The sequence below is a fragment of the Grampus griseus genome (assembly GCF_964374135.1).
Source record: "Grampus griseus genome assembly, chromosome: 20".
Lineage (NCBI taxonomy): Eukaryota > Metazoa > Chordata > Mammalia > Artiodactyla > Delphinidae > Grampus > Grampus griseus.
Window position 1 is genome coordinate 35,617,225 of NC_139014.1, and position 25,537 is coordinate 35,642,761.

A 25,537-nucleotide genomic window follows, 5' to 3' on the forward strand; every position below is an offset into this window, starting at 1 on the left:
CCCTGGTCATGCAGTGGTTGAGAGTCTGCCTGCCGATGCAGGGGACATGAGTTTGTGCCCTGGTCCGGGAAGATCCCACATGCTGTGGAGTGGCTAGGCCCATGAGCCATGGCCACTGAGCCTGTGCGTCTGGAGCCCGTGCTCTGCAATGGGAGAGGCCACAACAGTGAGAGGCCCACATACCGCAAAAAAAAAAAAAAAAAAAAAAAAGCAAGAGGACAACCAGACAAACAAAAGAATCCAAGAACATAATCAAACAATTGAAAAGTAAGCTGACTAAAACACAAAAACAAAACCAAAGCAGAGTGCCAACTGAAGAATGAAGCAAAGAAACAAAAAGACCTGACAAAAATGTTTAAAAAAAAAGAAAAAGAGAAAGGGGAAAGAAGATAGAACAAAAGAAAAGCGATGTAGAAATAAAAATAAAATAAAGATAAGATAGAAAATATATTAAAGAAAAGAGACAAACAAAACCCCAGAGAAATGGTAAAAACAAAAGCAAGCAAACAAAAACAGAAACAAGGAAACAAACGTACACATGTAAAAGAAACAAAAACAGAGCCAAATAAAACAAAAAGCACAAGAACAACCAGACAAATAGAACTCAAAAACAAAATTAGACAATTAGGATTAAACCTAACAAAAACACATAACCTAAAAACAAAACCAAGGCAGTGTGCCAACTGAAAAATTAAGCAAGGAAACAAAACAAACTGATAAAAATGATTAAAAAATAATAAAAATAAAATAAAAACAGAAAAACACAAGATCAAAGAAAAAGTAGAAATGGAAATATAAAAAATAGGAAAATATGCTAAAGAAAAAGAAAAGGGAAAATATCACAGAACAACAGAAAAGCAAATTAAAAATAGAAATATTAAAAAAATTAAAAGTTATAAAATATGGAGATACCAAAAGACTAAATAATAATAAAAAGTAAAATCTAAAACAACAAACAAAAAAGAGAAAGAGAGAGAAAGAAAGAAAGAAACAAAAAAGCCAGAACCAACAACAGAATGAATCAAAGTATAATAAAATTAATAGTAATAATTATGTTTCCCTGGAGTCTCTGCTGTAAGTTTCCTTGCACATGCCATGAACTACAGCCCACCTCTGCCTCACCAAGAGTCTCTCCTCTCCTTCTGGGCTGGTCTCTGGACCTGCTGCAGGCCCTGTGGGGACCACTCAGACTCTGACCTGACCCAGTTCCTGCATGTGCTTGCCCCCAAAGTCCACAGCTGCCAGAGCTAGACCATTTTCATTTGTGGGAACACTCATTGTCTACTCAGATATTCCACAGATGCAGGGTCTACCTAGCTGATCACAGGGGTTTAATCTGCAGCTTGTACAGCTCATGGAAAGATTTTTGATCTTCTTCCTTAGTCACCCCATCCCTGGGGTTCAGCTTTGATTTTATCACCACCTCTGCATGTGGTCCACCCATAGGAGTCTGGTCCTGAGGCTGCCTTGGACTTCTTGGGTCTGCCTTTCTGAGGACTGGGGGCAAAGTTGGTATGACTGCTTAGATTTTGGGAGGGCTGGCAGCACCAAATGTGCAGGGAAGCCGGCAGCCACAGGTGCAAGAGATATAATTCTAGTGAGGGCCTTTTCTGGTGTCCAGCATAAGACACATGAGGCCAGTCCTGGCCAGGTTATTTCTGGTGCCCAGGCACCAGCAAGCATGTGAGGGCCAGCTCTGAGGGTTTTTTTTTTTTTTTTTATTGCTTGACAGCTGGTTCCCAAGAGCCAGCCCTGAGTGGGCTTCTTTTATTGTTGTTGGCAGGCGCTGGCATGTGGGGAGAGAGAGGTTACAACAGTGGCTTCTCCCTGTGCGTGTGACTCAGTGGTAGCGTCCTGTTTCCATGACAGTCCGGTCTTCCTCCATAGGCATTCCCTGCTGCAGATTTCCTCCCTCCCATCCTCTCTGTCTGTCTTCCCACAGCCAACAGGATTTCTCCCTCTAGGCCTGTTCTCCAATCTCCATGCACCAGCTCCCAGCCCCCTTGCATACCTATGAACACAATTCCCAGTCTGGGGCACGTAGGGCCACATTATGGACTGTCATGTATTTTTCACTCAGTCCTATCTGCCACAGATTGGCCACTTTACCCTCTTCTGACAGCCTCAAACGCTTCCCTTCTGTCCCAATTAATTTCCCTGTCAGAGAGGGTATTTTCCTGAATTTTGGAATCTCTCCTCTGCTTCAGCTCCCCCACCCTGGGGTGCAGGCTACATCCCACTTCCTCTCCTCTTGCTTCTCCCTTCTTTTTTCCATCCTAATCAGTTATGCTGGGATATTTATAGTCCTTTCTGGTGTCCAAGTCTTCTGCTAGTTTTCAGCCAGTGTTCTATGAGAATTGTTGCATCTATAGATATATTCCTGATGAATCCATGGAGAGAGATGAACTCCACGTCCACCTACTCCTCCACCATCTTGAATCTCGGATGTAAAGTTTTAAATTGAAGGAGAAATAGCCTACTGTGACTGCGATCTTCAAAGTAATTGTATGTGCATGTGTAGTTGCTTCTGACCAACATGTATACATGTTGACCTTGTAATAGATAGATAATCACCTGTTAATCACTAATTCACAATTGGGGGATCCTATAAATTAGTTACAATTAATAAAATTATTAATTCTAACTTTAACAGATAAAGAGCATAGAAAAGAGCCCATCAAATTTCATTTTGTTATTTTCTTCAACCTTCTGAAATTATCATTCCTAGGTTGTCAATGAAAAAATTTCACAAAAGACACCCAATTCTGTATTGAGAGATTTCAGTTTCAAGTATTAGATATGTGACTTACTAACTGAAAGGGACTGTATATCATTGACTGTAATTTTTTACCACTCTCTGTATCTCTGACCTTTTTGATTTGACTTTTCAGTTCCTCTTACTAGAAGCAGAGAATATATCCCTGTCCATCAATGTTTGATCAATAGGTGTAAGGAGAAGTGACATTGGGCCAGCTTGAGTTCAAGCCTTAAAAGTTGTTGCAGTTCTGTTCTCACTCCTCTTTTATTTCTGCTGTTATCATATAAGAATGTGTGTCAAATAACCCATAGTCCCAGAAGAATGAGAGACACATGGAATTCACATGAACCTATCTTTGGCTTGGAGCCAAACTCAGCCAAATCCAACCAGTTCAGATGAATCACAGCCAAGCTGCAGCTACATGAGTGAAAAAACAAAAACAAAACAATTATTATTATATATCATTAAGCTTTGTTTGGCTTTGTTTTTTGTTATGCAGCATTACAGTAGTAAATGCTGATTAATCCAGACAGTTACAGAACTAAGATACTGTTGTAAGAAAAAATTTAAATGTGTTACAGTGGTTCTGTAAATGTGTTACAAGACAGGAGAGGGGAGAAAACCAGTATCTGATGCTGGAAAACACATTAGCTATGTGTCTCAATTTCCTAGTAAAATTTGAAAAACTATAACTAATTCATAGAGACAATATAAATATTTAATTGGATATTATGTGTCAACAGCTTAACCAATGATTTGTGCATACAAATTATACACAAATTTTAGTTATAGACATTAAAGAAATATATTAAAAACAAAAATAATAATTGCAATGTGCAATTGAGAGTTATGAATCAACATTCATGGCCTCCTAAATAAGCACTCCAGGAATGATTTCAGATATTCTAAAAACCATGAAACAAAATAATATAAAATAGAGAATAAGTAGGACCTAAATCATCAACCTACTTAATCCTATTAAGTTACCATATCCCATCAAATTATTGTAGCCCAAATCTTCTCTTAATCTGTTAATTTTCCTATGACATACATGCAAGAGTTTCTTCTTTACTAACACATTTCAGTCAGTGTGATGAAAGAATTAAATATTAGCCCTGTGGCAAACCCATCAAGTAGATATGGTGTATCATTATTAACCCCAGTTGATAATGAGGAAATCAAGACACAGCCAGAAAGGTAACTTCCTCCTAACTGTGCTCCTATTAGGTAAAAGGACTAAGGTTTGCACCCAGGATCATCTGATTACACAGTTCTTTGCTCTTGTCCACTGTTTTCTGCTGAAGCTCCCTGAAGCACAGAGGTTCTCAAACCTGGCTGCCTATTAAAATCAACTGGGAGCTTTGAAAATATGTGCATGCTTTTGTCTAACCTCCATAGATTCTCACTTCATTGATCTAAATTAGGCCAGAAATTTTTAAAATATCTCACGTGACCTTGAATTCTGGTTCTGCCAAGTAGAAATACTCTCTTCCTCATTTTCCTCATCTGTGAAATGGAGATTGTGGTTGTATCACCTCATAAGATTATTTTGAGGATTTAATGATGTAATATTTGTAAAGTGCCTGGGACAGTATCTAGATATAGTAACTGCTACTCTGGTGATTCTTAAATAAAGACAACAGACCTGGAAATGGAAATAACTTGGTTCAAATGGACATAATTCCAGCTATTGCTAGCTAACACTGCGAAAATCATGTAATTTATACTCTAAACTTCTGAATTATTGATGGTCTTCTTTACCTCTCCCTCTTCCTCTTCCTCTTCTATTTCATTTTATTTGGAGTTAATTAAATTTACTTTTTAGCATAAAAATGTTTTACCATGGTAGTATATCTTGTTTTATTTTTGAAACGTATTGGGAAATTTAAACATTGATCTTGAAGGCTAAAAAAAAAAAAAATCCTCATCATTCAAAAGCTATAATATGGGTTCAAAAAAAAACATTTTTTTTAGGTTAGTTAGCTCACAAATTGCATAGTAAACACAAGAGAGCCATATGGGAGGAATGTAGAATTTAGGATACCTTGAATTTTAATCAACTCATTTAGAAAACAGCACAATAACAGATTGTCACTGAAGTACAATAATTCTGTTCTTCAGGGAAGGTTTTTTTTTTTTGAGTCATATAACATTTTTTCTTATAAAGGAAAATACAGGATCTAATATTTTTCTGTTCTGGGTAACTTCCCAGCAAAAGTTGCTGAGACAAAACCTGTGATGGCTTTCATATTCATGGAGGTGGAATAATTTCAATTTGGAAGTATCTGCAAATATGGGGGCTGGGGCATATTATTTCCAGATCCAATTTGAAAGACTAAGAACTTTCTGACTCTTCACTCTGTTTTTTCTAGACAATCTATTTGGATTTGTCCAAAACAGATAGAAGTAGTCAATTAAAACTTGTGCTTTGCTGTATTTGTTTCAGGCAGTATTATTCCCACAGGCCTTCAAAGTATTGTTCTGTTATAGCCTAATTTCTCCACAGCATCATGATGTTTTATAAATATTTATTCAGATTTTTTTTTTTCCCTACAAGGCCACAGCCTTCTTGAGGTTTATGTCTGTCTTCCTCAGATATAAACTAATGCATATGTGGGTCTCTGTGCTGAGTAGTGAGACAGAACTTCTTTTCTTCAGAAAGATAAATTATTAATATGCAAAGCTTGAAGTTTGCTGAGAAGGAGGTAAGTAAATGTCATGAGGAAATGAAGGAAAAGAAAGGATACAAACTCTTATCCGGTCTACCTGCAAGTCTTTCTGAAGGACTCAGGTTTTTCCAGCCAAGATCCATATGCTAGGCAGGGTAAACAAGGTTTCTGAGATAAATATTACCACATGCCTGGAAAGAGTCAGGGCCAGCAGGTTGTGGAGAAGTGTGATTTGAGAGTGCTACATTGAGAAGGAAGCAGACCCTGGACCATCTTCTAAAACTATCAAGGTGTACTGGGAGAACTGACTGCATGAGTGTATATAAAGAAATATGATGTTGAAAACCATTCTGGAATGAACTACTCTTAATTGACTATACCCCCAAGAAGTTGCCATCCTATCTTTCTCCTTGAGAAACTACAGTGCTAAAACAATGATCTCCACTAATGCCAGTGAGAAGAACAAAGATAGGATCAAGTTTAACCATGAGATATTAATAGATTGCACTTTTATATTTGCAATCTGGTGGGTGTAGAAAGGATGAACAGTGACAATGCTTTGGAGTGAAGGTTTTAGCTGTGACATCAGGTCTTGCCACTGGAGGCATAATGGCAGAGTTTTAACCATTGTGGAGCAACCAGGATACAGTATCAGTAATAGAGACTTCTGAGCTTCATCTTCAAGAGAGTGGCACTTTGGACACAAGAAGGTATTCCAACATAAACTGCAGAAGATACAAAGGGTTTTGGGGGTTTTTTTTCAGGCTGACCTGGTATCCTTGACAATATGAGCAACATCAGCATCATCAGCATTGAAGGACTCTGTAGAAGGCCCACCTTAAGATGAAAGTTGGTGAGTCCATGTGTAACAAAAGTATATATGAGCTCTAGAATTACTGGCAATGAAACGGGATAGACAAGCAACACAAAAAGATTTAATAGGTGGTATATTGATTCCCCACGTTGTCATGGCTCTGGAGATGTAATATTGGTTGTATAGTTAACATAGAGAAACCTTGGTAGTAACCTTGTTTGCTTTAAAATGCTTATCTCACATGACCCTTTCAGTTCTGTGAATCAGATATTCGTGTGAGGCATTGTAGGACCACTTAGGATCCTCTGACCAGCCCAGTTATCTCCTTCATCCTAATCTTAGGTCCCTTCTCCCTAGCCAGTCAAAGCCCTAAATGTATTATTTCAGGTCCCTTTATCTTTTCAAATGATTCATATATATCTAAACTCACTCCTACTCTTCTATGATTCCTTACTTCTTTTTTATTCCTGTAAAGGTTCACTATCAAAATGTTTAATAAATATACCCCAAATTACTAGGAAATTTAAGGTAATTATCAATTTTCATAACAAAATATTACATTTATTAATTTTATTATTGGGTGAATTATTCTCTAAATCTTTCAGAGAAGTTAAGTCTAACTTACATAATTGTTTACTTTAACTCTCTCATGCTCGTATATACTGTAATTATAGTATTCATGATGTTATATGATAATGCATATATATTTCCATTAGACTAGTGGTTCTTTAAAAGTAGTACCTATGTCCTTGATTTTAATACTGACTGCATTTAACACAGAAACAAATCCATTGTGAGATTTTAATAAATAACCATTGAATAAAACCATATTATCTAGGGTTTGTGGATATTTTCAATCAACAATAATGAATAGCTGTCCTTTGAATACTGCTATGAGACCTTAGTTATTTTTTGACTGCCATATAGATAATGTTAACTGCTTGGAGAAGACAGCTGACGTTTCAGAAGGCTAGCCAATAAAATCTGTCTACTAGTCACTCCTCAAATTCTAAAACTACCTTAGATTAAAGAGATCACCTAGATTACATGAAATTTGATTTGGAGAAATATACATTTTGTGGGATGACAAACTTATACAAGTAAGAAAACAAAACAAATTGCAATTGCAGATTTGGTTCACTGACTTGGAAGTGTTCCAGACCTGTAAGGGGCTCTGAAGCTTAGGTATTATTTGCTTCACAGAAAACCCTCTCTCTGGTATGTATAGAACTACCTTTACAGAACAAGATGCAATGTGTTTTCTCAAATTTTGTAGAGTTTCAGTAAAAGAAATATTCATACATGGAATGCAGGAGTATTTTTATTTTGAGGGGGAGGAGGGATACAAATACAGAAAATATTATTCATTATTTTTGTTCGAAATCCCTTATGTGAGTCTACTAAGATTTTTTTTTTCACTCAGAAAGTAAACCAAAGTATAGCCTATTTCTAATTTGAACTTGTCTGTTTCCTCCTAATAAAGAATTAGAACTGCATGACACATCAAGTGTCTTTTTTTCTTAGAAACCAGGAAATGTAGACATAATGATAGATTCAGCTGTCATAACTCACAGCCTTGATTTTCCAAAGTTTATTTTCCTTCTCCTTCCACCACTTTGCTTACTTGGGTTTTAAATCTTTTCTTTAATTTTTTTTTCCAATTTTACTGCATCTATGTTTATGTATACCTCAGATCACCTAGTGTAAACAAGTAAAATCTGATTTACCTAGGAACCCAGCAGTTGAAAAACAAGAGTCAATGAAGATAGAAAGGAGGAGGATCTTTAGAGATGATAAATAAGAACACAGCTACTAAACTTCCACACCTTCAATGCACAACTCAACTCACTCAGCAAAAATCAGAAATACATTTACTCTCCCTCTGGTAATGGAGAGACCTAGAATCAGAGTGAGAGGCACCGGATGAGGTTAGCCTTCCTGCTGTCATTCTTGCAAGGTCAAGGCTAGCAGCAAAATGTATCTTAAATAGAGCTGCAGGGAAGCTAAAACTCAGCACACTGGAAGCTGAGAGTCCAGTTGGGTTAGGTAAGGTTGGGACAGTCACTTAGGCAGAGAATGAAGGCCCAAGACAAAGGAGAAGTCAGAAACAGATATCTGAAACCAAAGATGTCAGAGTAGTAAACTGGAAACAGGGAGCAAGGCATGGAGGAAGAGATGGTCTGGGAGGGGCTATAGCCAATAATTGATTCGCTTTTCTGTCTTATGATGCGTAGGCAGGTTGAGTTTTGATTACATTGAAAAAATATAGTTCAGAGTGATTCCATTGACTGGCCTTATTGGTCAGATTGTTATTTTTTATGGAGACAATTTGGATAATTCAATAAAAAATTTTCATTTGGATGTAAAAATAAAGAAAGAACTAGTGAAAGAAAGACTTAGGAGGCAGAGTTCATATGGTTTTCAGAGTCCACAATAGTGTTATTCCTAAGAGAAATGAATTTTAACGTTTGCACAAACTGGAAAAAACTTTCAGAAATTAGTTACCTTTTAGGTTGTCTGAACAGCACTGTGTTCTTCAACTCCATCTTCTTCAGAATGCTTCCTTGATAAATATAATTCAACTATCAGTGCTCCTTCAAGCTCACCTGGGCTTCTTGCACATTAGTGAAATTCGGTTTCCAATGATTTCACATCTACCCTGCTACTGTAATTTCTTCGTCTTGAAAATGAAGATAGTGCCTGATCTTTAGTGTAGTTTCTAATTATTAGATTTAAAAATTCTATATACCCACAACTCTAATATGGTGTGTTAATAAACCACACTAACATTTACTTTCATTAATTACACAAAAGAACTCTGAAATAAAGCTATTATATTTGTATCTTCTCCCTTTTTTGAAGATGAATATTCTGAGACATAGAGAGATTAAGTTACCCATCTATAATTATATAGCTATAAACAGATCTAGGACAATGACCCCAGCTTTCTTATTCCAAGGTGGAAGTTCTTTCCTTTTGTATGCTACAGGAGTCTCAGTCAGCTAGTTTTGACTGGAATACCTTAAGGTTCTGACCTTAGTCACTGTGAGCAGCTAAAACCTAGGATCCAGCAGTACCACCCTATCATCTATTCATTCAGTCTATTAGTCAAAATCAGTTGAACAGTCTCTGTGTGACAAGCAGAGAGCTAGTCACTAAAAATCAGGCTTGCATGCTAATAGGCATGATGTCTGAGACTAGAGTGTATCTCGTTGCCTCTAAGACAATGATGGAAGGAATCAACTTGAAAAGTTCAACCCTAGCATGGAAGATTCTTACATAAAAGTAAAGCTTATGATGTAGTTTAGATATTATTGCCACTGTGCTAACCCAGCACTAAGTGAACAACGGTTGGATACACAAGACCAGGTCTAGAATCACCCTGATGCCAGCAACAGTGCACAGAGAATTGGCTCAAGGGCCACAGGCATCTCCCCAGCATCTCTGTGGCTGCCATGGACATGGTGCCAATTCTGACTAGTTCTGCAGCTGCCTCTGAATGTTCACAACTTTTGCTTTTGGAGTGGGCTCAGTAACAGGTGGAATTAAGGGAGACTCAAAAGTTTGATAGAGTATTCCAAACACTAGATAGGCTTAGTACGTATGATGTTAATCAGCAGACTGTGCATAAAACAATGGACATGGCAGGTGAGTTTGTTCTTTCTTCTCTGAGAGAGACTCAATGCTTCAGGGAAAAGACTGTGAGCTATGGAATATGGGACAATTGGGTCTATATACTGACTCTGCTATTTAATCTGTGGTCTTGGGCAAAAGTTTTGAAATGTCTGATCTTCAATATCCTTGTTTGTGTAAATGAGTTCAGTATAATCATACTTTCTCCCAAGGCTGAATTAAAGGTTAAATTCATGCGGGTGTGAATGATATATAATTAATTGGGGGAAAAAAAGAAAGTAATTTGCTGACAAGTCTGTATAACATTATCCCATGTTATTTTAGGTGAAAATATAAGGAAACAGAGACAGAGATTAATAGAGTGTGCTCTATCTGAAGTTTAGAAGAATATAGACTGAAATGGAGGTCTGGTGGGATTGAAGTGACCATAGGTGGAGATTTTTACTTCATACATCATATTTTATAAATATTCTGAATTGTGGTGAGATTGTGAGGGATTCTTACTCTGTGTGTTTGTGTGTGTATGTGTGTGTGTATTTCATATAAGGGTAATTAAGATATACTACACAGATTACATAAGAAAAAACCCTGGATCACAATGCATATTCTCTATAGATAAATGTCTTTTTTCCCTTTTCTTTAAGATCATTTATTGCTGAAATTGACAATCCTTATTACTGGCATCTTCTGAAAGAGATGCCATGAGATTATTAAATAGCCTGGGAAGTTGGTGTGGTATAGGGTTTTCAGGAAGCAGAACACATTTCCAGGAAGGAGACTGGAGTATCCTGGGCCATTCAAAATAATCAAGGGAGTGGCTCACTCTTCTCCTAACTGTGAACTGAGGAATCCTATTCAATTGTTGTCCCAGAGAACCTCGGAGTAAAATGGAAAGAGGAAAAGATTTGGAATAAAAGCAGTTGTGTTCTAGCCCTTGCTCCACAACTGAAAATTCACAAGTCACTTAACCTAACATTCCTAACCTGAAGAGTTGATTTGATTTTTCTTCTCTTTACATGTTAAGCTAAAAGTCTTTGTGAGGAGGTGGTGACTTCAAAAATGCTTTCATTGATTCACTCATTCATTTATTTATTCAAAGTTGTTTGAGGACCTATTAAAGAGTGCCAAGGTAACAGAGTTGAAAGTCCAGTGGTGGAGGAAGCTGCCTTAAGATACAATATAGTAAAAGTAATAGGGGTTCTGGGGCCACCAGAGAATAACTACCTAACAGGAAGAGTTGCCTTTTCTTTGCAAACTATGAAACATTTTGTAAATCCCAGAGGTTCTTATTCTTTCTAATTGAGCAGGACTTGGCTTGTATATCTCCCAAAGAAAGGTTTACCTATGAATTAGCAACAGTGTTTTACATTTAGCTAAGAAAAAGGAGAAATCTTTATTTTTATCCTGTAGTTCTTCAATTGCCCTTTATAAACAGTTCAATAGATAAACTCTTTCCTCCACTCTCACTCCACAAATACACATCTGTATCTATTCCACTCTTTATTCCTTTCTCTGAAATGTTTCCATTACTTATGATTTGGTCTACTATCATCTTCCAATTACTGGTGTGAGTTGATATGTTTTAAACAGTAACTCTCTGTAAATCAAGTGTTCTCCCACCATACCAGTTTCAGATAATTGGGATGATTGCTTAACTGCTAGGGTGTTGCTAAAATTAGAATGGTTTTACTGTATTAAGTATAAGATGGAGTTTCTCTGTCAGTTCATCTCTTTCTGTCAGGCAAGATCTGAGGCCAAATAAATTGCCATGGCCTTCATTGTTAGCAGAGCTTCTGTCTAGACCTTGATTAGACTCAGAGATTTCTAGGAATGCTCAAGAATATTTCCCATATTTTCAAATAGCACTGCTTATGAAACAAAATCAGTATATTTAAATACCTCTACTCAAGGAAGAGCTAGTTAATACTTCTTTAACACACCTTGGGGAGAGAACTCTGGGCCCCTGACCTTAAGAGCTACAAACCTGCTAGCTTATAATTGCCTGGATATATTATAGTATTCCCATGTAATTTAACAGTTTTTAAATTTGAGAAGCAGTTTGCCATCTTGTAAATCACATTTGACAATGCAAAGGGAGAGCTAACTTTTCTTACAACACATAGACAATAAAATTCCATTTTTGACTTATTGTTTTTATGTGTAAACAATATTTATTGTCTTTAATTCTATGAAGCTTACAGCTCAAAATTAATACCTAGATTTAACCATCCAGAGCTCAATGACATTGTTATATGGCTTTTCAGTAGCTTCTGACATAATATTTTTCCTTTGAATATGTGACTTTGAGCATCATTATTTTTATGTACATGTGGAATTTGAAGAGGATTTGAGAAACTCAATTTCCAATGTTTCTTATTTATTGACATCATTATAAAGTGCTCCACTCTTTGATGATAAAATCTTCCTTTTGTATCTTTAACATTTATGATAAGTGGTAAAATATATTTTTTAAATGTCCTACCTAAAACCTGTTCTAAATGTGGGTTGAAGTTGGGGACATGACTGACATAATCCCAGTCCTGCTCTTTCTCCTAGTCTTCCTTAAATGGCATCATCATCTACATAATTGCTCAAACCAAAATTCTAGAAATTTTCATTGATTTCTCATTTTCCCTCTCCCCACTCTACATCCAGTCATCAGGAACCTATGTCAATTCCATTTGCACGACATATTCTGAAAGCAACTACTTTCTCCATCTCTACTAGCAACAAAATTCTCCAAGTCTCCATAATCTCTCACCAGAAATGCTATAAGAAGAGCCTCTGAACTGGTCTCCCTGCTTGTTCTCTTGTCTCCCTGAAACTTATTCTCCAGTGGCATTCAGTGATCTTCTAGAACCTCATTTTTCTAAAGATTGACTGAACCAGCAGCATCGGCATCACATGAGAACTAGTTAGAAATGCAGAATCTCAGTCTCCACCACAGACCTACTGAACCAGAAAATCTTTATTTTAACAAAGTCTTCAGGGGATTTGTAAGCACAATAAGTTTGAGACGCACTGATCTAGAACATAAATCAGTTTTATAGTCCTTCTGATTGAAAGTCTTCAGTAATTTCTTATTTTTACCTCGAATAAGCCAATAAAGCCCAAACTCTTTAATATGGCTCATGAATCTGTGTGTATCATGACAATTGCCATACCCTCTGAGCACCTTCTTTTCCAATTTCCTCGACATCCATTATACTTCTGCCACAGGAGTGATCTTTCTGCTCCTAGACATGTCTTGGGGTTTTTGCACTGGCTGTTTCCCTTCATCATGTCATGGCTGGCTCTTTCCTGTCATTCTGATCTTCGTTTATATATTACCTAGTCAGATATGACTCCCCTTAACTACTCAAATGAGAGTAGTCATCAGATTATTCTTTGTTTCCAGGCTCTATGTTAATTCTATGCTTAGCACTTTACTGCCGTTTCACACTTTTCCTTTCTATTTGTATATTATCCTTCTCCTCTCCTCGAGAAAGTTCTTCATTAGTCTTGTTCTCTACTCTATCTCCAGCACTTAAAACCATGTTTGCCACACATTATAGACACTGAATGCTTGCTTGCCAAATAGACACTGAACAGAAAAATGAAGGAAGGGATAGAAAATTGGATATATCCAGGAAGCTTCCCGGAGAGAAACTAGGGGAGGGTCCTGGATAAACCATACCCAGAGAGGCTGGGTGTGGGTCTTGCTGAAAGTGTGTCTACTTTTCTTAAGTCCGGAACTGGAAAAGATAGAAGGACTTTATCATTTAAGAAACAGTACTCAGTGCTTCCCAGGTGGCACAGTGATTAATAATCCGCCTGCCAATGCAGGGGACATGGGTTCAAGCACTGGTTTGGGAAGATTCAACATGCTACAGAGCAACTAAGCCTGAGCACCACAACTACTGAGCCTGCACTATAGAACCCACAAGCCACAACTACTGAAGCCCATGTGCCTAGAGCCTGCATTCCACGACAAGAGAAGCCAACGCAGTGAGAAGCCTGCACACCGCAACGAAGAGTAGTCCCTGCTTGCTGCAACTAGAGAAAGCCCATGCATAGCAATGAAGACCCAATGCAGCCATAAATTAATTAATTAATTAAAAAACAAAAAAAAAGAAACAGTATTCAGGACATAAACCTGTTGTGCTTGTCGGCATGCCTCCACCCAAAAAATAAAAACTTTGATATCCTTTTTCTTTAAACAAAAAACTTTCATAATTTAGCAAAATTTGATATGATTCTTGGTATGGAAAACAGGTCTCTAATAGAGTGCTAGTACAACATGTAAAGTACATTCAGGCTCATTGCCTTTGGCAGGCTCTCACCATTCTTATCCTTGGTAAACTGAAAAGTAGAGGCCAGGAGGGTGGCATAAATGTTACTTCCCTGGTTAAAACAAGAGGCAGTAGTAGAGATTGTGGGGGGGGGAAATAGTTTAATATCACACTTAATTACTTTCTTTTTTCATTTCCTGGCTCTTATCCTAAACTGTAATGATTGTATATGTTCACATGTTCATTGTTTCCCTCTTCCAGAGTAGAACATCACTTTTACCTTTCTAAAGCTGGGAGTTTTATCTAACTTTCACTTTACTCCTCCAGGGACTAGCACAAGAAATAGAACATAACAGAATCTCTACAAATATATATTGAATGAATGAATGAAAAATAAAGGAGAGAATAACTGATGAAGAAAATTTCCAGGAGAGGCTGTAAGTTCTGGAAGTTAGAGAAGGGATATGCCTTTCATTGAGGCAAGATAGACATTTCAAAACATTTATTACTACAGTGTCACATTTGTAAAGGTCCATTCCTATTTTTTTAGTAGAAAGAGAAATCCACTGGACACAATTACCATTCAATTTCAACATTCACTATTTGCCTCTAGCCTAAATATATTCTGTGAGTCAGGCTTCTGACTTAAACTCCCCAGCCTGTCAGTATTCCAGCCTCTGATGACACCAACTTTTTACAGGTGGAAGGATAATGGAGATGGGTTTCCTATTGGCAGGAGTTCATTGGAATCTCTATATAAAAACTTAATGATGGAGCAAGAGCTTGCCTATAGAATTCCCTGTCTTAAGTATGCTTGTTGTCTGGAAGGAACAAAAATAAATCCATGATTTATTTAGGTAGCAAGTTACTGACAAAGACAATGCACTAGCAATCCAGATTCTTACCCCTGGTGAATAAACATTGTAAAACATCTTAGAAGTCTTAGATCACTGGTGATGCTATTACCAACCACTTCCAGAAACAAATGGGTAATCAATTAAACATCGCCTTAATTTGTGAATGTGGTGCCTGGTAAAAGAGGAGAGATTAAACCATTTACTAATAATTAGTTTTATGGGAAAGTACTAAAGGTTTTTTTAGATTTTAAGATTAAAACAGAAAGGAAATATTTACATGCCCATTCTAGCATTGATTGCAAAATACAGTAGATGACTCATATTCCACTGGCTTTCTCTTATAGCATAATGTGAAGGTAAATGTGTTAGAATAGAATAAAAAAAATGACTTGCATCTAAGCAGTAGTTCTGGGGAATATTAAAGGTGTAAATGTAGACCAGTTTCTCTGAGCTTTTGTTTCCTTATTTGTATGTAATATGGAAAAAGGTAATCACTTAATTGTGGATGCATGGTGGGGGGAAGGGGATGGTATTAGAGCAAGTATAAGAAAATGTGTGTCAAGAAAAGAGTAGATACCAAATAAATCATGAATGTTGCTTTTGTTATAATTAAGGAAAATTAATTTAAATAAATTTAGTACTATGACAAATTAATTAATAGATATAAAAGTAGTTTATAATATTAATATATAAACATAGCCATATGATTATGAATATAATTAAAATGTGGTTGGGCAAAAATTTTGTTACATATGCTATTTTCCTAACAAAGGGACACAAGGTTGTTTAACCTAAATGGGTCATAAGCCTCCAAGGTTATACAAGGAATAAATGAGGTAAATATTAGCTGTTATTATTATTATTACAATTTCTCAATATTTTGATTCATTCCATGACAGTGTATCTCATGTAGACCCATCACAATCCAACTCGGCCGCATTCTATGAATGCATTGAATGCATTCTATGAATTTATGGAATGCATTCTATTAATGCATGGAATGCATGGAAAACACATGACACATTTTTTTCATATTCTTTTCCTACTATTTTAAAGTGAAACTTTAATAATCATCAATCCACTCTCCTCAAAGTTTATGAAGATCACTTGAGGATGGCTAGTTGCAATGGTTTTGATTGTTTCTTTCAGTTGTGTTTTATTTTAAATCACTAAAATGTTGATAGATGTTATAGACTGAATGCTTGTGTCTCCACCAAAATTCATATTATGAAAGCCAACCCACCAATGTGATGGTATGAGGAGATGAGGCCTTTGGGAAGTAATTAGGATTAGACAGATAGGGCTATGAATGTGGAATCCTAATGAATGGGATTTGTGCCCTTACAAGAATCACAAGAGAGTTTGCTTCCCCTCTTTTTTCTCTGCTGTATGACAATACCATTCCCTCATCACCTCTACATGATTTATTTTTCCACTTTATTATTGCCTGTTTGACTTTCCTGACTCAAGTCACATATCTCTTTTTCCCTGAAGACTATTTTGCATCCCCTAGACATTAATTGAACCCAGTAGTATCTTTTTTTTTTTTTTTTTTTTTTTTTGCGGTATGCGGGCCTCTCATTGTTGTGACCTCTCCCGTTGTGGAGCACAGGTTCTGGACGCAAAGGCTCAGCATCCATGGCTCACGGGCCCAGCTGCTCCACGGCATGTGGGATCTTCCCCGACTGGGGCATGAACCCGTGTCCCTTGCATCGGCAGGTGGACTCTCAACCACTGCACCACCAGGGAAGCCCCCGGTAGTATCTTAAGTGTCATTTATAATGAAGATCTGCTATGGTTTGGTAATTACCGTACCAAAGCCCTCTAAATTCTTAAAATAGTAGAAGGTTTATTTCAATGGATTATGGGTTAATATACTTTTTGGAGTTTGGAAAGCAGGGATCAGGAAAGTAACATTCAGAAAGTCTCTGTTGCAAGGCTTATAGGGAACATGCTACTGCAGGTTTCTTTTGCTTATAACACCAATGTGGGTGGTGCTGAAAAGGAGACCTGTGGTTCAGCAGGAAATACAAACTTCACCTAAGCAAGAACTGTCTTTGAAGTCATCACATTGAAAAATCAAGAGTTCACCACATCAACAACAAGAAATAGCTTCTAAACCCCTTTTTAGCTGTACTCCCAAAGTGGAGACATGTCTAAAATAAGGCTATGCTCTACTAATGGCCAAAAACAAATATTTGGGAAGTCTTTCCCAGGTACTGGATTAACCTTGGCTGGTACTTTTCAACAGCAAACATATAAAAAAGTATTTCTGATACACCTTAGTTGGATTATTTTTCAATAACAAGTGTGGAGTTGTCACTTTCTTTTTCAGTAACCAAATTAGAGCACGATTCTTTTTAAGGTTATCTCCCCATACACAGACACCCTTTCTCTGGGTAACTATAGAAAATGTAAGTGGAAGTTTCGACTTGTAATTTGTTCCTTCTGAGCATTTTTCTTTTTGAATGTTTAGTATTTTATTATAAATTGTTTTCCTCTTATTTCTCATTCATATTACATTTCAGAGTAGAAAGAGGAATGTTTCTCTACTTCTGTGAGTAAGTAGGCAGAAATAGACAGATTTTTTTAATAAAAAGAAGCAATTGAGACTGAAAATCTTGTGTGAAGACCTCCCTTAACTAGAGTAAACAGAGTCATTGATATGCTTGTTCTTGTAGTTGTTTTTAAAATTATGTTCATTGGCTTCACATTCTCAAGGAGACTTAAGAATCATGATGGCAAGGATATTATTTTTATTTCTATATCCCATTCACCCAACACAGACACTGAAACATATTAGATGCTCAGTATATACTTATTTTTAAACTCTTTCTTAATCTGATAATATCACTAAGATTTACTTTCCTCATCTGTAAGAGAAGAATTCTATACTATAGCATGAAGATTTGGGGAGGATTTAGTTAGTAAAAATATGTTTACCACATTATTTGGCATGTAGTAGTAGCTTAGTAAATGTGGCTATATACTCAATGCCTTGATTCTGGAAAACACAAACTCCTGACTCCTTGGCATCACTATATGCCTACTGCAAAGTTTTCTATAATACCAGATCTCCAACTCTATTGAAAGCATCAACTCCCTGGGCCAGACTCTGTCCAGACCTGACATTGGCATTTTCATTTCATAATCTCTTATTTTTTTGTATTGATTCTTAAGTTTTTTTCAGGACTTACATACGACTTTTATTAAATAAGAGTACATAAGTTACATTTTTCCATTTAGGTAGCAGATTCCTGACATCACATTTGAAAGGTAAAAAAGTTATTAAACAATCAATTGAAAGTAAAGTCAGTTTTCTTGGGGTTTTCCCCCTTTTCCTATAAATAATATAACTAAAGAATGTATAAGGAAGAGCCAACATTTGTGTGGCTGGGAAATGAATAGCACACATTTTGTGCTATTATAGCACAAAACAAGCATGGCTTGTTAGAGTTCTTTAGTTTTCTAAAGAACTCTAACAAACTGACTTTACTTTCATTTAACCTATAATATGTCCACCTTGTCAACATGTTTACGCAGCAGCCAAGTCTGCCTAGCTGAGAGCTCTTTCCAGCTATACTAACCTCAGCCAGTATAGAAAACTCATCTGTAGACATTTTAAGATAAAATTCTTCCACTGAAGTGTATGTTTAACAAAAGTCATGGTAATGACCTGACTGAGGATGGACTTTACTCTTGATTCTTAAGGTTCTTTTAAAAAAATTTCTCTATAAAACACAGTGAGAGTCACCCACTGGTCAAAGCTGAAAACAAATATGGTACAAGTATTTCACAAATAATCTACTAATTATATTTTATATAATAAGAACTAAATACTTCCTTCAAAATATTTAAACAGATTAACTCAGAATCAGTAAAATGAAACAAAATAAAACCCCAACTTATTTGTATTTTCCCCCTTTTTTGTATTTGTTGCCTCCTCCTGGCCTGGAGATGGTGGTCAGTAAAAAGGGGAGAGGATAGAGGGATAGATGACATGTAGACTCCAGGGAACAGGTGAATCCATTTCAAAGGCTAGAAACTGGCCAGAGTAATGTTATTTCAACTAAAACATTCCAACTCTGTTGGCAATTTCAGAGATATTTCAGAGATATATACTTAAACTTTAGGATGCACATAGTGTCCTTTAGGCTAATGACAGAAAGATTTTTGCTTCCAAACTTTAACTTGCCACAGTGTTAACTATTACATAACAGCAGGTATTCATAGCAAAGCTTTCTGAGATTTTTCCATAAGAAACAAATTCCCTAGGATATTAATAGGATAATACTAATGGGGAAACATAAGGGTCTCCAGGATAAGTTAGAGAATAGGTTTTGTTTTTTATGAGAGCCTGTAACAGGAAAATCTAAACTATAAGTCCCCAAGAAGGAGATATGGTAAACAGTTTCCCATTCTTATTGTGCATACTGTGATGAGACTATTCTGTAGAATATACTATTGGTGATTGTTGTTAAGTGGCATCACATTATACATACTAGAATGATCAGCATTTTATGTGTCCCCTCTGTAGGAGGACTCAGAGTTTGACTCAGTGTTCTCATCTATAAATGGAGCAGTTTTAATCTACACAAGTGCAATAGAGTCCTTATGTAGTCTAAGTAAGATAATAGCTATTATACTACTTTAAAACTTTAAAGCACATGCAAGAAATTTTTTATTACATCTATTACTAGATATAATACTAGTGTTTCTCAAAAGATGAAGGGCTGGAGATGAAAAATAGAAACATAGTTTTAGAAGTCCAGGGACAGCCTCCCTTCTTTGTCAAAATCCCATACACACTGCTTGGTATTTGAAATTCAGTGATTAGAAATTATTATTTTTATATCAGCTTTTTCCCTGTTAAACTTTCTTTTCCTTAGAGGAAAGTACCACATTAAGTTTTATAAGTAGTCTGATCATATGTACAATTCTCCTGGGCAATGTCACTATATGCCTCTTATCCTAGTATCCCATTTGGTTAATGTCCCCATTTAATATCAAAAGGGGCTTCATTTACATGATATACAGTCAGCCTACTTATTAGATATATTTACAACCTCATGTGAAAGAATTAGTTCCGTCTTTTGTTTCAGTATGCAAGTTCTAAATGGAGAGGTGAAAGAAGGGAAGAAAAGGATACCTTGATAGGTCGAACATGATGAGGTGAAAAGTGTGAGGTTTGTATAATCTGAAAAAATGGAGGGGAAATAGGAATAATGAAGAAAAAATTGGAGGATTGGAATCAAGATGGCAGAGTAGAAGGACGTGTTCTTCTCCCTCTTGTGAGAGCATCAAGATCACAACTAGCTGCTGGACAATCATTGACAGAAAGACACTGGAACTCACCAAAAATGATACCCCACATCCAAGAAAAAAGAGAAGCCAGACTGAGATGGTAGGAGGGGCACAATCACAGTAAAATCAAGTCCCATAACTGCTGGGTGGGTGACTCACAGACTGGAGAACACGTATACCACAGAAGTCCACCCACTGGAGTGAAGGTTCTGAGTCCCACATCATGCTTCCCAACCTGGGGGTCTGGCAACGGGAGGAGGAATTCCTAGAAAATCAGACTTTGAAGGCTACTGGGATTTGATTGCAGGACTTCAACAGAACTGGGGGAAACAGAGACTGCACTTTTGGAGGGCACACAAAGTGGTGTGTGCATCAGGACCCAGGGGAAGGAGCAGTGACCCAAGGGGAGATGGAACCAGACCTACCTGCTAGTGTTGGAGGGTCTCCTGCAGAGGTGGGTGATGGCTGTGGCTCACTGTGAGGACAAGGACACTGGCAGCAGAAGTTCTGGAAAGTACTCATTGGGGTGATCCCTCCAAGAGTCCTTTATTAACCCCACCAAAGAGCCCAGGTAAGCTCCAGTGTTGGTTACCTCAGGCCAAACAACCAACGGGGAGGGAACACAGTCCCACCCATCAGTAGTCAAGCAGATTAAAGTTTTACTGAGCTCTGCCCACCAGAGCAACACTCAGCTCTATCCAGCACCAGTCCCTCGCATCAGGAAACTTGCACAAACCTCTTAAATAGCCTCATCAACCAGAGGGCAGACAGCAGAAGCAAGAACTACAATCCTGCAGCCTGTGGAACAAAAACCACATTCACAGAAAGGTAGACAAGATAAAAAGGCAGAAGGCTGTGCACCAGATGAAGGAACAAGATAAACCCCCAGACAAACAACTAAATGAAGTGGAGATAGGCAACCTTCCAGAAAAAGAATTCAGAATAATGATAGTGAAGGTGATCCAGGACCTCAGAAAAATAATGCTGGCAAAGATTGAGAAGATGCAAGAAATGTTTAAAAAAGACCTAGAAGAATTAAAGAACAAATAACAGAGATGAACAATACAATAACTGAAATGAAAACTACACTAGAAGGAATCAATAGCAGAATAACTGAGGTAGAAGAATGGATAAGTGACCTGGAAGACAGAATGGTGGAATTCACTGTTGCAGAACAGAATAAAGAAAAAATAATGAAAAGAAACGAAGACAACTTAAGAGACCTCTGGGACATTAAATGCACAAACATTCACATTATAAGGGTCCCAGAAGGAGAAGAGAGAGAGAAAGGATCTGAGAAAATATTTGAAGAGATTATAGTCGAAAACTTCCCTAACATGGTAATGGAAATAGCCACCCAAGTACTGGAAGCACAGAGAGTCCCATACAGGATAAGCCCAAGGAGAAACATGCCAAGACACACAGTAATTAAATAGGCAAAATTTAAAGACAAAGAAAAATTATTGAAAGCAGAAAGGGAAAAATGACAAATAACATACAAGGGAACTCCCATAAGGTTAACAGCTGATTTCTCAGCAGGAACTCTACAAGACAGAAGGGAGTGGAATAATATACTTAAAGTGATGAAAGGGAAGAATCTACAACAAAGATTACTCTACCTGGCAAGGACCTCATTCAGATTCGATGGAGAAATCAAAAGCTTTACAGACAACCAAAACTTAAGAGAATTCAGCACCACCAAACCAGCTCTACAACAAAGGCTAAAGGAACTTCTCTAAGTGGGAAACACAAAAGAAGAAAAGGACCTACAAAAACAAATCCAAAACAATTAAGAAAATGGTAATACGAACATGCATATCGATAAGTCCCCTAAACGTGAGTGGATAAAATGTTCCAAACAAAACACACAGGCTTACTGAATGGATACAAAAAAAAGACGCATCTATATGCTGTCTACAAAAGACCCAGTTCAGACGTAGGGACACATTCAGACTGAAAGTGAGGGGATGGAAAAAGATATTCCATGCAAATAGAAATCAAAAGAAAGCTGGAGTAGCAAAATTCATATCAGATAAAGTAGAGTTTAAAGTAAAGAATGTTACAAGAGACAAGGAAGGACACTACATAATGATCAAGGGATCAATCCAAGAAGAAGATATAACCATATAAATATATATGCACCCAACATAGGAACACCTCAATACATAAGGCAACTGCTAATGGCTATAAAAGAGGAAATCGACAGTAACACAATAATAGTGGGGGACTTTAACACCTCACATACACCAAGGGACGGATCATCCAAAATGAAAATAAATAAGGTAACTGAAGCTTTAAATGACACAAGAGACCAGATAGATTTAATTGATATTTATAGGACATTCCATGCAAAAAACAGCAGATTACACTTTCTTCTCAAGTGTGCATGGAACATTCTCCAGGATAGATCCCATCTTGGGTCACAAATCAAGCCTCAGTAAATTTAAGAAAATTGAAATCATATTGAAATTGAAATCATCTATTCTGACCACAATACTATGAGATTAGAAATGAATTACAGGGGGAAAAAAATGTAAAAAAACACAAACACATGGAGGCTAAACAGTACGATAATAAATAACCAAGACATCACGGAAGAAATCAAAGAGGAAATCAAAAAATACCTAGAGACAAATGACAATGAAAACACGATGATCCAAAACCTATGGGATGTAGCAAAACCAGTTCTAAGAGGGAAGTTTATAGCTATACAAGCCTACCTCAAGAAACAAGAAAATTCTCTAATAAACAATCTAACCTTACACCTAAAGGAACTAGAGAAAGAACAAGCAAAACCCAAAGTTAGCAGAAGGAAACAAATCATAAAGATCAGAGCAGAAATAAATGAAATAGAAACCAAGAAAACAATAGCAAAGATCAATAAAACTAAAAGCTGGTTCTTTGAGAAGATAAACCATTAGCCAGACTCATCAAGAAAAAAGATGGAGAGGACAGAAATCAATAAAATTAGACATGAGAAAGAAGTTACAATAGACACTGCAGAAATACAAAGCATCCTAAGAGACTACTACAAGCAACTCTATGCCAATAAAATGGACTACCTGGAGGAAATGGACAAATTCTTAGAAAGGCATAACCATCCAAGACTCAACCAGGAATAAATAGAAAATATGAACAGACCAATCACAAGTAATGAAATTGAAACTGTGATTAAAAATCTTCTAACAAACAAAAGTCCAGGACCCCATGGCTTCATAGGTGAAATCTATCAAACATTTAGAGAACACCCATCCTTCTCAAACTCTTCCAAAAATTTGCAGAGGGAGGAACACTCCCAAACTCATTCTATGAAGCCACCATCATCCTGATACCAAAACCAGAAAAAGATACTACAAAAAAATGAAAATTACAGACCAATGTCACTGATGAATATAGATGCAAAAATCTTCAACAAAATACTAGCAAACAGAATCCAGCAGCACATTAAAAGGATCATACAAGATGATCAAGTGGGATTTACCCAAGGGATGCAAGGATTCTTTAATATACGTAAATCAATTATGTGATAAGCCATATTAACAAATTGAAGAATAAAAACCATATGATCATCTCAATAGGTGCAGAAATATCTTTTGAAAAAATTCAACACCCATTTATGATAAAAACTCTCCAGAAAGTGGGCATAGAGGGAACCTACCTCAACAAAATAAAGGCCATATATGACAAACCCACAGCAAACATCATTCTCAATGGTGAAAAACTGAAAGCATTTCCTCTAAGATCAGGAACAAGACAAGGATGTCCACTCTCACTACTATTATTCAACCTAGTTTTGGATGTCCTAGCCACAGCAATAAAAGAATAACAAGAAATAAAAGGAATATAAATTGGAAAAGAAGAAGTAAAATTATCACTGTTTTCAGATGACATGATACTATACATAGAGAACCCTAAACATGTCACCAGAAAACTACTAGAGTTAATCAATGAATTTGGTAAAGTTGCAGGGTACAAAATTAATGCACAGAAATCTCTTGCATTTCTATACACTAATGATAAAAAATCTGAAAAAGAAATTAAGGAAACACTCCCATTTCCCATTGCAACAAAAAGAATAAAATACCTAGGAGTAAACCTACCCAGGGAGACAAAAGACCTGTATGCAGAAAATTATAAGACACTGATGAAAGTAATTAAGAGGATACCAACAGATGGAGAGATATAGCATGTTCTTCGATTGGAAGAATCAATATTGTGAAAATGAATATACTACTCAAAGCAATCTACAGATTCAGTGCAATCCCTATCAAACTACCAATGGCATTTTTTAAGGAACTAGAACAACAATTCTTAAAATCTGTATGGAGACACAAAATACCCTGAATAGCCAAAGCAGTCTTGAGGGAAAAAAAAGGAGCTTGAGGAATCAGACTCCCTTACTTCAGACTACACTATAAAGCACAGTAATCAAGACAATATGGTACTGGCACAAAAACAGAAACATAGATCAATGGAACAAGATAGAAAGCCCAGAGATAAACTCACGCACCTATGGTCAACTAATCTATGAAAAAGGAGGCAAGGATATACAATGGAGAAAAGACAGTCTCTTCAATAAGTGGTGCTGGGAAAACTGGACAGCTACATGTAAAATAATTAAATTAGAACATCCCTAACACCATACACAAAAATAAACTCAAAATGGATTAAAGACCTAAATGTAAGACTAAACACTATAAAACTCTTAGAGGAAAACATAGGAAGAACACTCTTTGACATAAATCACTGCAAGATCTTTTTTGATCCACCTCCTAGAGTAATGGAAATAAAAACAAAAATAAAGAAACGGACCTAATGAAATTTCAAAGCTTTTGCACAACAAAGGAAACCACAAAGAAGATGAAAAAACAATGCTCAGAATAGGAATAAATATTTGCAAATGAATCAATGGACAAAGGATTAATCTCCAAAATATATAAATAGATAATGCGGCTCAATATTGAAAAAACAAACAACCCAATCCAGAAGTGGGCAGAAGACCTAAATAGACATTTCTCTAAAGAAGACATACAGATGGCCAAGAGGCATATGAAAAGCTGCACAATATCACTAATTATTAGAGAAATGCACATCAAAACTACAATGAGGTATCACCCTCACACCAGTTAGAATGGGTATCATCAGAAAATTTACAAACAACAAATGCTGGAGAGGGTGTGGAGAAAAGGGAACCCTCTTGCACTGTTGGTGGGAATGTAAATTGATACAGC